Source organism: Zonotrichia albicollis, chromosome 19, assembly GCF_047830755.1.
Source record: "Zonotrichia albicollis isolate bZonAlb1 chromosome 19, bZonAlb1.hap1, whole genome shotgun sequence".
Taxonomy (NCBI): Eukaryota; Metazoa; Chordata; class Aves; order Passeriformes; family Passerellidae; genus Zonotrichia; species Zonotrichia albicollis.
Window position 1 is genome coordinate 1713163 of NC_133837.1, and position 12766 is coordinate 1725928.

At 46.4% G+C, this 12766-nt stretch overlaps 1 pseudogene; it reads right to left on the bottom strand.

The window, feature by feature from the left end:
• Nucleotides 1-323: 323 nt before the first annotated feature.
• LOC141731255 (serine/threonine-protein kinase pim-1-like) overlaps nucleotides 324-12766 on the bottom strand; it is a 52056-nt pseudogene continuing 39613 nt past the window's right edge.

Genomic DNA, 12766 nt, shown 5'->3' on the forward strand with positions numbered 1-12766 from the left:
GGCAGCAGAAAGGGCTACAGAAGCTCATAAGAGGAATATAGGATATGGTCGTGAGGATGACCCTTTAGCACCTTCTGTAACTAAGATACTTATGCCTAAAAATCCCCAGCATAGTGGTGTTGAGGACATGCTTTTAGAAAGTGCGAAACCGTCTGCGCCTCCCTTGCCTGAGGGGGAAGGCGAGCCGGGTGGGGGAGGTAAAAGCAAGCCAGCTTTGCCTCCACAGCCGGCTTCAGGCGGGTCGGATGGTGGGGGGGGCAAGCCAGCTCTGCCTCCGCCGCCGGCTTTGCCTCCGCCGCTACCCCCGAGCAGGCCGGCTCCGGTTACAGCTCCAGCGGGGGGGTCCCTTCCCCCGCGCGAGCCGGCTCTGCTCGAGCGTGCTCCGGTTTCAGCTTCGGCGGGAGGGGGGCTCCTTCCCCCGCGCGCGCCGGCTTTGCCTGAGCAAACTCCGGTTGCAGCTGCGGGGGGGCTGCTTCCCCCGCGCGAGCCGGCTTCTTTCGAGCTGGCCCCGGCTTCACTGACAGCTCCAGCGGGGGGGTCGCTTCCCCCGTGCGAGCCAGCCTCTGCTTTACTGCCTTCCCAATGCGAAAATTCGGCGCCTGCACTAAAATGCCAGCAGCATAGCACCTCCAAAGAGCCAACTCCCATCCCAGGGGCGCACCGTGATCTATGGGGGGAAATGGCTAAACAAAGGAGGGAAGCTTGGTCTGCTTTGGCAAAAGAGGTGATGCAAATGGGAGATAGTGAAGCCGTAGAAATAGCTTCTAGTCTTGCATGTCCGGTTACTTATACACCACAATATGATGCACAGGGGAATTTAATGCATAATGTGGCAGCATATTCTGCCTTAGATTGGAAGTTGTTAGCTCAGCTACGTTCTACAGTTAGTCAGTTTGGTGTAAAAAGTGAACCTGTTAAGCAAATGTTAGATTATATCTTTAACACTCAGATTTTATGCCCAAATGACTTAAAAGGGATAGTGCGTTTAATATTTACTCAGCATCAACAATTATTGTTTAATGCACATTGGCAAGCATTAGTAAATGAGTCAGTTGCTGTACAACGGGCTCCGGGAGATCCATTGCATGGAGTGACAGTGGATGAACTTATGGGATTAGGAGCATTTCTGCGTACAGAGGCACAGATGATATTGGGACCAGATAAGCTTAGAGAGACTATGAGATTGATGCGTGCAGCGATAGATATGGTTAAAGAGCCAGGGGGATTACCAATTTATATGGGTATTAAGCAAGGTAGAGAAGAGTCATTCGGAAATTTTATCGATAGGGCGGCTGCTGCTATAGATCGGGCCGGTGTGGCAGACTTTCTTAAAGGGGCGATATTGAAGCAGTGTGCCCTTCAAAATAGTAATCCAGCAACCCAAAGAGTACTATCTACTTTGGGAGCAAATTGGACCATTGAGGAAGCATTAGAGCGAATGGCATTAATGCCAACTGCTTCACAGGCATTTCTAGTAGATGCTATAAAGGAGTTAGGATTGGGGTTACAAAAGCAGGCAGAGTCTAATCAGAATCAGGTGTTAGCTGCTCAGAATCAGGTGTTAGCTGCCCTTGCTCCTCTCCGAAGCGGCTCATTCACGCAAGGAGGTTCAAAGCCATTTCTCAAGTGCTACCGGTGCGGCTCTGAGGGACACACACGCCGAGCCTGCAGAGCAACTGGTGTATGGTGTCAACACTGCCGATCCAGCTCCCACAACACCACAGCTTGTAGACGGCGGTCGGGAAACTGTCAGCAGAGCGCGTTTCACGGGGGCCGCGCCCAGACACAAGTAGCTGCCGTGACATCGGAGACACCGGCACCAGCTGCCGCGACATCGCAGCCACCTCCTGCCTGCAACCCGCAACAACAGGGAGCCTCGGTTTGGACTTATCTGCCGCAATAGAAGTAATAATAATGACCAATCTTCCTGAGAAAATACCAACTGGAGTAAAGGGTCCTCTTATATTAAATGGACAAACATGTGGAGCATTATTATTAGGACGCTCTTCTACAACTATGTTGGGATTATTTGTTTTGCCTGGAGTTATTGATGCAGACTTTACAGGGGAAATACAAATCATGGCTTACACCCTCTATCCTCCAATTAAAATTACAAAAGGACAACGTATTGCACAATTGATACCGCTATCACAAATGACCTCTGGAATACAACCATTTACTGAACAAGCACGGGATGAAAAAGGTTTTGGCTCCACTGGTGTTACACTTTTAACTGTGGATTTACAAAACAGACCAAAGCAAAAGGTCACAGTTACTTATGGGCATGAAAGCATAACCCTTTATGGATTATTGGATACAGGAGCAGATACCAGCATTATTTCTCCAGAGGCATGGCCACAGCATTGGCCTCTATTCCCATCAGCAAACATGCTCACCGGAGTAGGAGGATTTACATTGGCAAGCAGGTCGCCCTCTTTGTCTGTGTCCATTGAAGATCAACAAATATCTGCTGTGTTTTCAATTGTGCAACTGCCTCCTACAGTCTCCTGCCTGATTGGAAGGGACATTTTAACGCAACTGGGAGTGGTGTTAACTAATCAGCACCCTTTGGGGTAATTGCCATTGCTTGGACTTTCCCCATTCCACTCACCTGGAAAACAGATACACCGGTGATGGTTAAGCAATGGCCTCTAAAAGGGGAAAACCTTATGCATGCTCATGAATTAGTGGAGGAACAATATTCAAAGGGACATTTACGACTTTCCACAAGCCCCTGGAATACACCTATTTTTGTGATCAAAAAGAAATCAGGGAAATATCGTTTAATACATGATTTGCGGGCTGTAAATGATCAAATGGAACCTATGGGGGCCTTACAGCCTGGTCTTCCTAATCCAGCTATGATTCCAGAACATTGGCCACTCTTAATCATCGACTTAAGGGACTGTTTCTTCACCATTGCCCTGCATCCTAATGATGCAAAAAGATTTGCCTTTACTTTACCAGCAATAAATCGTGGAGAACCAGATAAAAGATTTGAATGGATTTGTTTGCCACAGGGCATGCGGAATTCCCCGACTTTATGTCAGCTTTATGTTGATGCAGCATTACAGCCACTACGTCGCAGGTGGCCAGCAACTATAATATACCATTATATGGATGATATCTTGTTTGCACAGCAACAACCATTTTCCTCTTTGCAGATTGACATTATTAGAAATACCCTTGCTTCATATTCACTTGATATTGCTTCAGAGAAAATTCAAACTACAAAGCCCTGGAAATATTTGGGATGGACTTTGATGGATCAAAAAGTGATACCTCAAAAATTGGAGTTACAACTGGACATTAAGACTCTACATGATGCACAGAAATTACTGGGGGACTTACAGTGGCTAAAGCCTATTGTGGGAATACCGAATCATTTGTTAGAAACCCTGCGGCCTTTATTAAAGGGTGTCGACCCTACTACTCCTGTATGCCTGACACAGGAGCATCGTCTTGCCTTGCAACAAATCAGTGACTGTGTACAACAGGGGTACGTGTCTCGTCGACAACTCGACCACCCTATTGACCTTACTATCTGGAATAGCCCTTGCCACCTGCTTGGTGCTCTCTCTCAACAACAGGAGAAAACGGGGGAGATACAGGTGTTGGAATGGTTGTCTCCACCATTACAGCATAAGAAAACAATATGTTCAAAAATTGAACAATTGGCTGCATTAATCAAAAAGGGGCGTCTCAGAATTCTTGAAGTGGATGGTAGAGAACCTGCTACCATTAGACTGCCTATGGAAAAAGAAACCTTGGACTGGTACCTGATCAACTCAAAGGATTTACAGGAAGCATTATTGACATCATCTGCAAAAGTGGATACCAGCAAATTAGTGCCTAGAGTTTTGCAATGGATGACAGAATGGAACTGGATTACTCGACCCTTGAGAGAAGAACGCCCTATAGAAGGAGCTATTACAGCCTTTACTGATGCAGGAAAGAAGTCAAGGCGTGCTGCTGTCACTTGGCAAGAAAAAGGACAATGGAAACATCAAATCATTACAGCAGACCCTGCGGATAGTTTACAAACTTTGGAATTGTTGGCAGTAGTATGGGCAGTATCCAACTTACAGGGACCTTTAAATGTGGTTACAGACTCTATGTATGTTGCAGGAGTAGCCAAACGAATAGAGGAAGCAGCAATTAAGGAAGTGAATAATAAACGATTGTATGAGTTGTTGGTACAATTAAGGAAAGCTCTACGGGAAAGAAATGCAGCGTATTCTGTGATTCATATCAGGAGCCATAAATGGTCTGAAGGTTTAGGAGAAGGAAATGAACGTGCAGATAAATTGGTTACTCTACCCATTGATAACACTTGTCCTATTGATAAGCATACATTGGCCAGAGAAGCACATAGTAGATATCATCAAAATGCAAAAGGATTAGCAAAACAATTTGAATTGAGTTTGTCAGAAGCCAAAGCTATTGTTAGAGCATGTCCAACATGTAGTTATCACAATAGTGGAATAGGCTTAGGCATTGGAGTTAATCCTCGGGGTTTAGAAATAAATGAAAAATGGCAAATGGATGTTACACATATTGCCAGATTTGGTAAAGTCAAATGTGTGCACGTCACTATAGACACGTATAGTCATTATATATGGGCTACAGCTCAAGCAGGAGAGAAAGCTATACATGTTATCAGACACCTGTTAAGTTGCTTCACTGTCATGGGAGTTCCAAAAAGTATTAAAACAGATAATGCTCCAGCTTATGTGAGTGCTAGAGTTCAAAAATTTCTGAATCAGTGGTCGGTTAAGCATGTGACAGGTATTCCACACTCCCCTACCGGACAGGCAATAGTGGAAAGAGCAAACGGTACCCTTAAGCAATATATTGAAAAACATCAGGATTTGAGAGATCCACAAGCATGTTTGGCTAAGGTGTTGTATGTAATTAATCATTTATGTATTTTTGGGGAAGATGATGCCCCTCCTGCAATCAAGCATCATCCAAGGTCAGGTCAGGAAAATACTAGGGAAACAGAGGTCTGGGTTAGGTATAAGAACCCCAGTACAGGATTATGGGAGAAACCTGCAAAAGTGTTATATTGGGGTCGGGGATATCTTTGTGTTTCCTCACCTACAGGGCCTCTGTGGGTGCCTGCTAAGTGGACTAAACCTGCTTCTGATGCAACGCTTGGTGGACCACCTCACGGAGGAGGACAAGGAGCGACTGAAGAAGAAACTGCTTTTGGTCCTTCGACCGCTACTGATACGGCTGAGGGGATACTCGGGAGTGGAGCACATAGCACTGTCACCCTACTGTTGGACAATCCAGGAACTGGTTGATTTTGCTGAATCATTATCAACTTTTCGTTTAACAAATCCATCAAAAGAACATTGCTATGCCTGTCACGATCCACATTGTGCTGCTTGGGTAGCCCTGCTTTGTGGGGGTTGTGATAGAATTTTTTGGTTAGAACAATCGTTAATGTGTGATTTGTGGTGTCACCCTTGTTATTTTGAGCAGCGGAGGAGAGAGAATTGGCAACTTGAATTAAGGAGACAAACAGGGATAAATGCGTATGAAGCTTTACGTCTTTATGAGTCTCCTGAACAAAAAATTCTTGCTTATTATCGATGGGAAGTACAATGTTTTGAGAGGAGAACTGAGATTCAGAGTAAATCGCGCATAATCTCTGTAAGGTGTAGAAAAGTAGTACCTTTAACACAGTGCTCAGTTGTAGGACCCTTCACGGGGAATCCTGAAAGGGCACTAGACCACTGCATTGAAGAATTGCAGAAATTGAGTTTGCGAGTGACAGGACCAGTATCAATAGGAGCAGCAAGTTTGAAGATAGATAAGAAAAAGAAGGCAAAAAGGGGTAAAGCTAACTTGCCTTCAAACTTATCTCACAAAAAATGAGGTTTGTTCTTGTTATATTGCTTAATGCTGTAATAGGTGAAGCAGTAGAAATAACACGTTTTAGTCAGCCAAGAAAAAATTTATGGGTAACACTTGCTAACCAAATTAACCAATCATCACTTTGTCTTAGTCTTGGAGGAGTCACTAACCCATTTCGAACGTGCCTAGTGGGACTTCCGGTATGGTCTCCTGGAGAATTTTGCAGTTTGATAAAAAATCAGACCTTATGTATGCCTAGCATGTCAAACATTAAATTGCCAGAGCAACAAGGATATACTGCAGGTCAGAGTGATGGCTATCGTCAATGTTTACTGATCCAATCACTCAACACCTCTTTGCATTCTCCTCCTGAGGAATTGGACCTTTTTGGCAGTGCAAACGCCAGTTTGTCTAACACTACAGATGGTGGATGGTTTAGCTTTAAGTCTTCAAACCGACCACAAGAAACATGGGCCCCCCTAGATTCATTCCTGAATGTGAGTGAAATCTCTCCGCAGCATTACAGTAAATGTAACAGCACAAAGATCACTGCCCCAATGAAATTACCCACAGGAATATTTTTAATTTGCGGAGACAGGGCGTGGAATGGCATTCCAGCTAGACCACAGGGTGGACCCTGTTATTTGGGTAAACTGTCATTGTTTCATCCTAATGTGTCCTTGCTAATGCAGCTGAGTCAAAATTCAAACAGAAAGAGACGTAGTGTACATGACTTAGACTGCAGCAGGATAGGAGATCCACAGTTTTGGGGCACATTCAAACAGGTGGTTGTTTCAACTATCTTGCCGGGAGGATCTGCCAATAAGGCTATGAATTTAGCAAAGCAATTAGGGTGCTGGGCAAAGAGTGAACTGAACAAGACATCACAAATCCTAGACATGCTAACCACAGATGTGCAGAGTGTTAACCATGCTGTTTTGCAAAATAGAGCTGCCATAGATTTTTTGCTTTTAGCACAAGGACATGGATGTGAAGAATTTGAGGGAATGTGTTGCATGAATCTGTCTGACCATTCGGTGTCCATTCACAGTAAGATAAAAGAACTGCAACAGGGACTTCACAATCTGAAGGAAGAAGAAGGTTTTGGAATTGACGAATGGCTTAAAAGCTTAGGACTTGGACCGTGGCTAAGAAACCTTGTGATCTATGCTATAGGACTGCTGGGTGTAATTTTACTGTTTTTGCTGATTTTGCCTTGTGTTTTTAATTGCATTCAAAACATGGTCAGCCGTACAATAGCAAAAACCTGGCAAGCTAATTTCCTTGCACAAGAAGAAAACGGGGGAAATGTGGAGAGCTTTAATGTGGAGAGCTTTATTAATAGTTGGTTAGCTGAGAAAGGCCATGCTGACATATTGCCACTGGTCAAGCTGAGAAATCAGCAGTCAGCAAGCTGAAAGGAGATGTCAGCAGCTTGCAATCAGTGGCCTTGCTGCAACATGGAGAAAGGGAGTAGAGATTAGTCCTGAATATCTCCTAAGAATATGTAGAAAGTATCAAAAGTAGGACCATAGGAATGTAAAAGTAGGTGTAACTGCTGATATGTAACTAACCAATCCTGAGCTCAACTTTTGCAATATGCATGAAGTTAATTACGAACTGTATTTAACCCGCTGTGCTGATCAATAAAATTGGGCCTGTGATGATCAACCTGATGTCCTGGTCTCCTTCCGTCGACAGACCACCGCCCCCCATACCAGAGGGGCTTCAGTTGCTTGGCCTGCTTAATGGCAGCGCACGTCTCACAGTCACGAATAACCTGAGAGATACTGTCCATGGTTAGATCCACCCCTCGGTCTTGTGCCCACTTATAGGTGGCATCTCTACCCTGGTGGCCTGAGGCATCGTGGGCCCATCGTGCTAAGAATAACTCTCCCTTATGCTCCCAGTCGAGATCTATCTTCAACTCCCCTATCTTTGCAGCCTGATGTACTTGCTGGTTGTTTTGCTGCTCTTCATTAGCTCTACTTCTGGGGACATGGGCATCTACATGGCGAACCTTCACAGGTAACTTCTCTAACCGAGTAGCGAGATCCTTCCACTCTTCCGCAGCCCAAATTGGTTTTCCTCTGTGCTGCCAGCTGGCCTCTTTCCATCTCTTCAGCCATCCCCATAGAGCGTTGGCTGCCATCCAAGAATCGGTATACAAATAGAGCCTTGGCCACTTCTCTCTCTCTGCAATACCTAGGGCCAGTTGAATAGCTTTGATTTCAGCAAATTGACTGGATTCACCCTCTCCTTCAGTAGCCTCTGCAACCCGTCGAGTGGGACTCCATACAGCTGCTTTCCACCTCCGTTTCATCCCTATGACACGACAAGAACCATCAGTGAATAGGGCGTAACGTGTTTCTTCTACTGGCAACTGATTGTATGGCGGAGCTTCCTCAACCCGGGTCACTGGCTCTGGCTCCTCATCTGCGACACTAAAGCTTTCACCTTCGGGCCAATTTGTAATTATTTCTAGAATCCCAGGGCGATTTAACTTCCCAATTAGAGCGCGCTGCGTAATGAGGGCAATCCACTTACTCCAAGTAGCACTGGTGGCATGGTGGGTAGAGGGAACCTTTCCTCTGAACATCCATCCCAGCACCGGTAGTCGGGGTGCGAGAAGGAGTTGTGCCTCTGTACCAATCACCTCCGAGGCTGCTTGGACTCCTTCATAGGCGGCCAAGATTTCCTTTTCTGTTGGAGTATAGTTGTCTTCAGACCCCCTGTAGCTCCGACTCCAAAATCCCAATGGTCGGCCTCGGGTCTCGCCAGGTAGCTTTTGCCAAAGGCTCCAGGACAGACCATGGCTCCCGGCTGCAGAGTAGAGCACGTTCTTCACATCTGGTCCTGTCCTGACTGGACCAAGGGCTACAGCATGAGCGATCTCCTGCTTGATCTGGACGAAAGCTTGCTGCTGCTCAGGGCCCCAATGGAAGTCGTTCTTCTTGCGGGTAACCAAATAAAGGGGTCTCACAATCTGACTATACTCAGGGATGTGCATCCTCCAGAAACCTATAGCACCTAAGAAAGCTTGTGTCTCCTTCTTATCAGTTGGTGGGGACATAGCAGTGATTTTGTTAATAACATCCGCAGGAATCTGACGCCGTCCATCTTGCCACTTCACCCCCAAGAACTGAATTTCTCGGGCAGGTCCCTTGACTTTGCTCTTCTTAATGGCAAATCCGGCGTCCAGGAGAATATGAATTATCTTCTCTCCTTTTTCGAACACTTCTATTGCCGTGTTCCCCCAAACAATGATATCATCAATATATTGTAAATGTTCTGGAGCCTCACCCTCTTCTAGTGCAGCCTGGATCAGTCCATGACAGATGGTAGGACTGTGTTTCCACCCCTGGGGCAATCGGTTCCAGGTATACTGCACTCCCCTCCATGTAAAAGCAAACTGAGGCCTGCATTCTGCTGCCAGAGGGATGGAGAAAAACGCGTTAGCTATATCAATGGTCGCGTACCACTTTGCTGCCTTGGACTCCAGCTCGTACTGCAGTTCCAGTATGTCCGGTACAGCCGCACTCAGTGGTGGAGTCACTTCATTCAAGGCACGATAGTCTACAGTCAATCTCAATTCTCCGTCAGATTTTCGCACGGGCCAGATAGGGCTGTTAAAGGGTGAGTGGGTTTTACTGACCACCCCTTGGCTTTCCAGCTCTCGAATCATCTTGTGGATGGGGATCACGGCATCTCGATTCGTCCGGTACTGCCTGCGGTGCACTGTTGAGGTGGCAATTGGCACTCGCTGCTCCTCTACCTTCAAGAGTCCTACTGCAGATGGGTTCTCTGATAGTCCAGACAAGGTATTCAATTGTTTAATACCCTCTATCTCCACTGCAGCTATTCCAAAAGCCCACCTGAATCCCTTAGGATCTTTGTAGTAGCCATTCCGGAGGAAGTCTATGCCCAAAATACACGGAGCCTCTGGACCAGTCACAATCGGATGTTCCTGCCACTCCTTCCCAGTCAAGCTCACCTCAGCTTCCAACAAAGTCAACTGTTGTGATCCCCCTGTCACTCCAGCAATGGAAACAGGTTCTGTCCCCACGTGTTCCGATGGCATTAAGGTACACTGTGATCCAGTGTCAACCAATGCTTCATAGTCTTGTGGCTCTGATGTGCCAGGCCATCTGATCCACACCTTCCAAAAAACCCGGTTCTCCCGTGCCTCTTCCTGGCTGGAGGCAGGGCCCCTCTAAGCCAGATTGTCCTTCTTTCCTTGGGCATATGCCTTGGAAGTTCCTTCAAGGGGATCGGACATGTCATCGTCATCGTCATACTTAACATCTCGGCTACGAGCGACAGGAGCTGCTATCTTTTTGGTTATACTTTCTCTTTTCTTCAAATCACGCACCCGTTGTGCCAAAGCAGCGGTGGGTTTTCCATCCCATCTCCTCATGTCTTCTCCAGACTCACGCAGGAAAAACCATAACTCAGCCCGTGGGATGTACCTTCTCTCCCCATCAAAGGAGTGCCGGCGTTGGACACCAGGGCTTCTAATTTGTACGGCTGAGATTTGAATAAGGTCCTCCTTAATCTCTTCCCGGAGTTTCTTATGATTCTCCTCTATTTTGTCTTCTAGTTTCTGCAGTCGGGTTTCCACTGCTGCAATTCTGGCATGAGTTGGGCCATGCACAGCATCTGCGTAAGCTCGAAGCTTCTTTGCCATATCGAGCACAGTCTCATATGTATCATCTCGCTTCATTATTGCTAGGGCAGAAGCGTATTCAGGTGGCCCAAGTCACACACGTTTCCTCCACATTACCAGAGTGCATGGTACCAGGTCCGGATTCCTAGTTGTTGTGTCATCTGAGAAAATGAGCTCTGCGACCGCCATCTCTCTCAGGCGTTGGATCCCCTGTTCTATGGTCTTCCACCGTGTCTGCTGCATATAGAGATCATCCATACACAGGTACCGTTCTGCTACGCTTCTTAGGACCCATTCCTAGAGGCTGTGAGGGTTAGCCCCCCTCATCACACCTTGATCGTTGGCAGGATCATGTGACAGGGATCCCAAATACCTCACTTCAGTACCATCCAAAATCGTAACCTCCCCTGCAGCATCCCAAAGGCGGACTAACCAACTAATTATAGATTCGTCAGGTTGTCGGCTGTAATCCTTTCTTAGGCCTCTGAGGTCCTTCAGAGAAAAGGAGTCAATATTGGCTCCAGATTCTGTGCCCCTTGATGTGGCCTCTGATTTTGGTGAGGGTCCTTCTTCTGCATCATCGTCATCATCCTCCACCTTCCGATCGGTCTTGCCTTTACACTTTCCACCTCTTGTATTAGCTGCAACAGCCATGGTTTGGGGCCTATTGTCTGATTCAGCTGCTCGCCTGGAGCCTGGGATGTTAGCTGCAGCCTGGGTCACTGGGATAGTAACTAACTTATCTCCCTGTTCCCTTTCTGCTATCTGCTGCTCCACAGTATCTAGCAGAGTACGGTAAACAAACGCCAAGGCCCAGCTCACTGCAGTAATCCTTTCTTCCTTAGTATTACCATGGCACTTCTCCCTCAAATACTTTGCCACCTCGACTGGATTCTGAATTTGATCAGATGGAAAGTCCCAGTCTATAGGATCAGAAAATTCCTTTAAAGTCTGGCCCATATCCTCCCATTTCCCACTCCAGTCAAGATTTTTCCTGCTTTGTTTTACTCCTGAATCAGGAGTCTCTCTAACCCCTCTAGAAATCTCAGCTTTCATTTTGTATACACTCCAGACAGTATAGACAAGGCTTAATAAATTAAATGCCAGAAAGATGGTTTCTTTCAAACTCAGGGGAAAGTCAGTATTTTCTAATAGAGATGTCAACAATTTGTAGGAGAAGAAGGAAGACAAAGGCTGAAAAGCCCCTTCCTCTTCTTCTCCCCAAACAAACTGAGTACACAGCCATGACAACAATCCATACATTCCTGAAATAAAGTCCAGCATCGTTATCCGACACATCATCACACATAAGGCCAGCACAATGATTATTCTGGTTAGTGCCCCCCGCTTACAAAAGCTACTTATTAGGGACAACATCAGAGCTATTTTTGGGTAAGGAAATAACCCTAGGGACCACAAAGGTATTAAAACTTCAAAAGCCCCTAGGGACCAGAAAAACCGGCAAGCTTCCACTCCAAATGACATTATGAATCACCAATATGCCCACAAAACAACCAAAACCAAAATATTATTGCTATAGGTTTTTTTTCCACTCTTTTTGGCCTCCGAATTTCCCGGCCAACGCACCAAAAAGTATACTGTCCTGGTTTAGGACAAATTAGGGGGAAATCTCCAAAAGGGAGCCCCCCAAAACAGAACAAACCTCCAACCACCCCTCCCCCAACACCGGGTTCAGGAAGGAATTCCTCGGAGGAGCAAAGTGGAAAACAAAACCTATTTATTTACAAGTAACAAAAAGAACACTCCCCAACACAAGAAAAGAAAAGGAACCAGACTGTGTTGTGAGGGCGCCGAGCTTCTGTCGCAGGCTTCGGGTGTCCTGGAGCTCTCAGGCCAGGTCCGGAGCCGGTCCAGTATCTTCAGGGGAGGGTAAGAAAGAGAGAACAAAAGAAAAGGGAAAAAAGAAAAAAAAAACCAGCGCAAAAAAAAAAGCAGAAAGCAAGCAAGCAAGCAAGCGGCTAGCCAAGCCAAGCAGCAAAAGCCAAAAGCAAAAGTGCCTAGGCACACCCCCCCCCCCCTCTCTTCCCCATCCGGCCACAGCAAGACGGCCGGGGGAGGGGGGGAGAAGGCACAGCTGCCAGACACAACACACGATATTGGGATAAAGGCTGAAGGCTGTCACCCCACGACAACAGGGAAGTAAGAACCAGCTGCAAATACAGACTACAAGTGTGAATCTATACTGCAGGAACTGAGCTGTAGCTTGGAATTAAA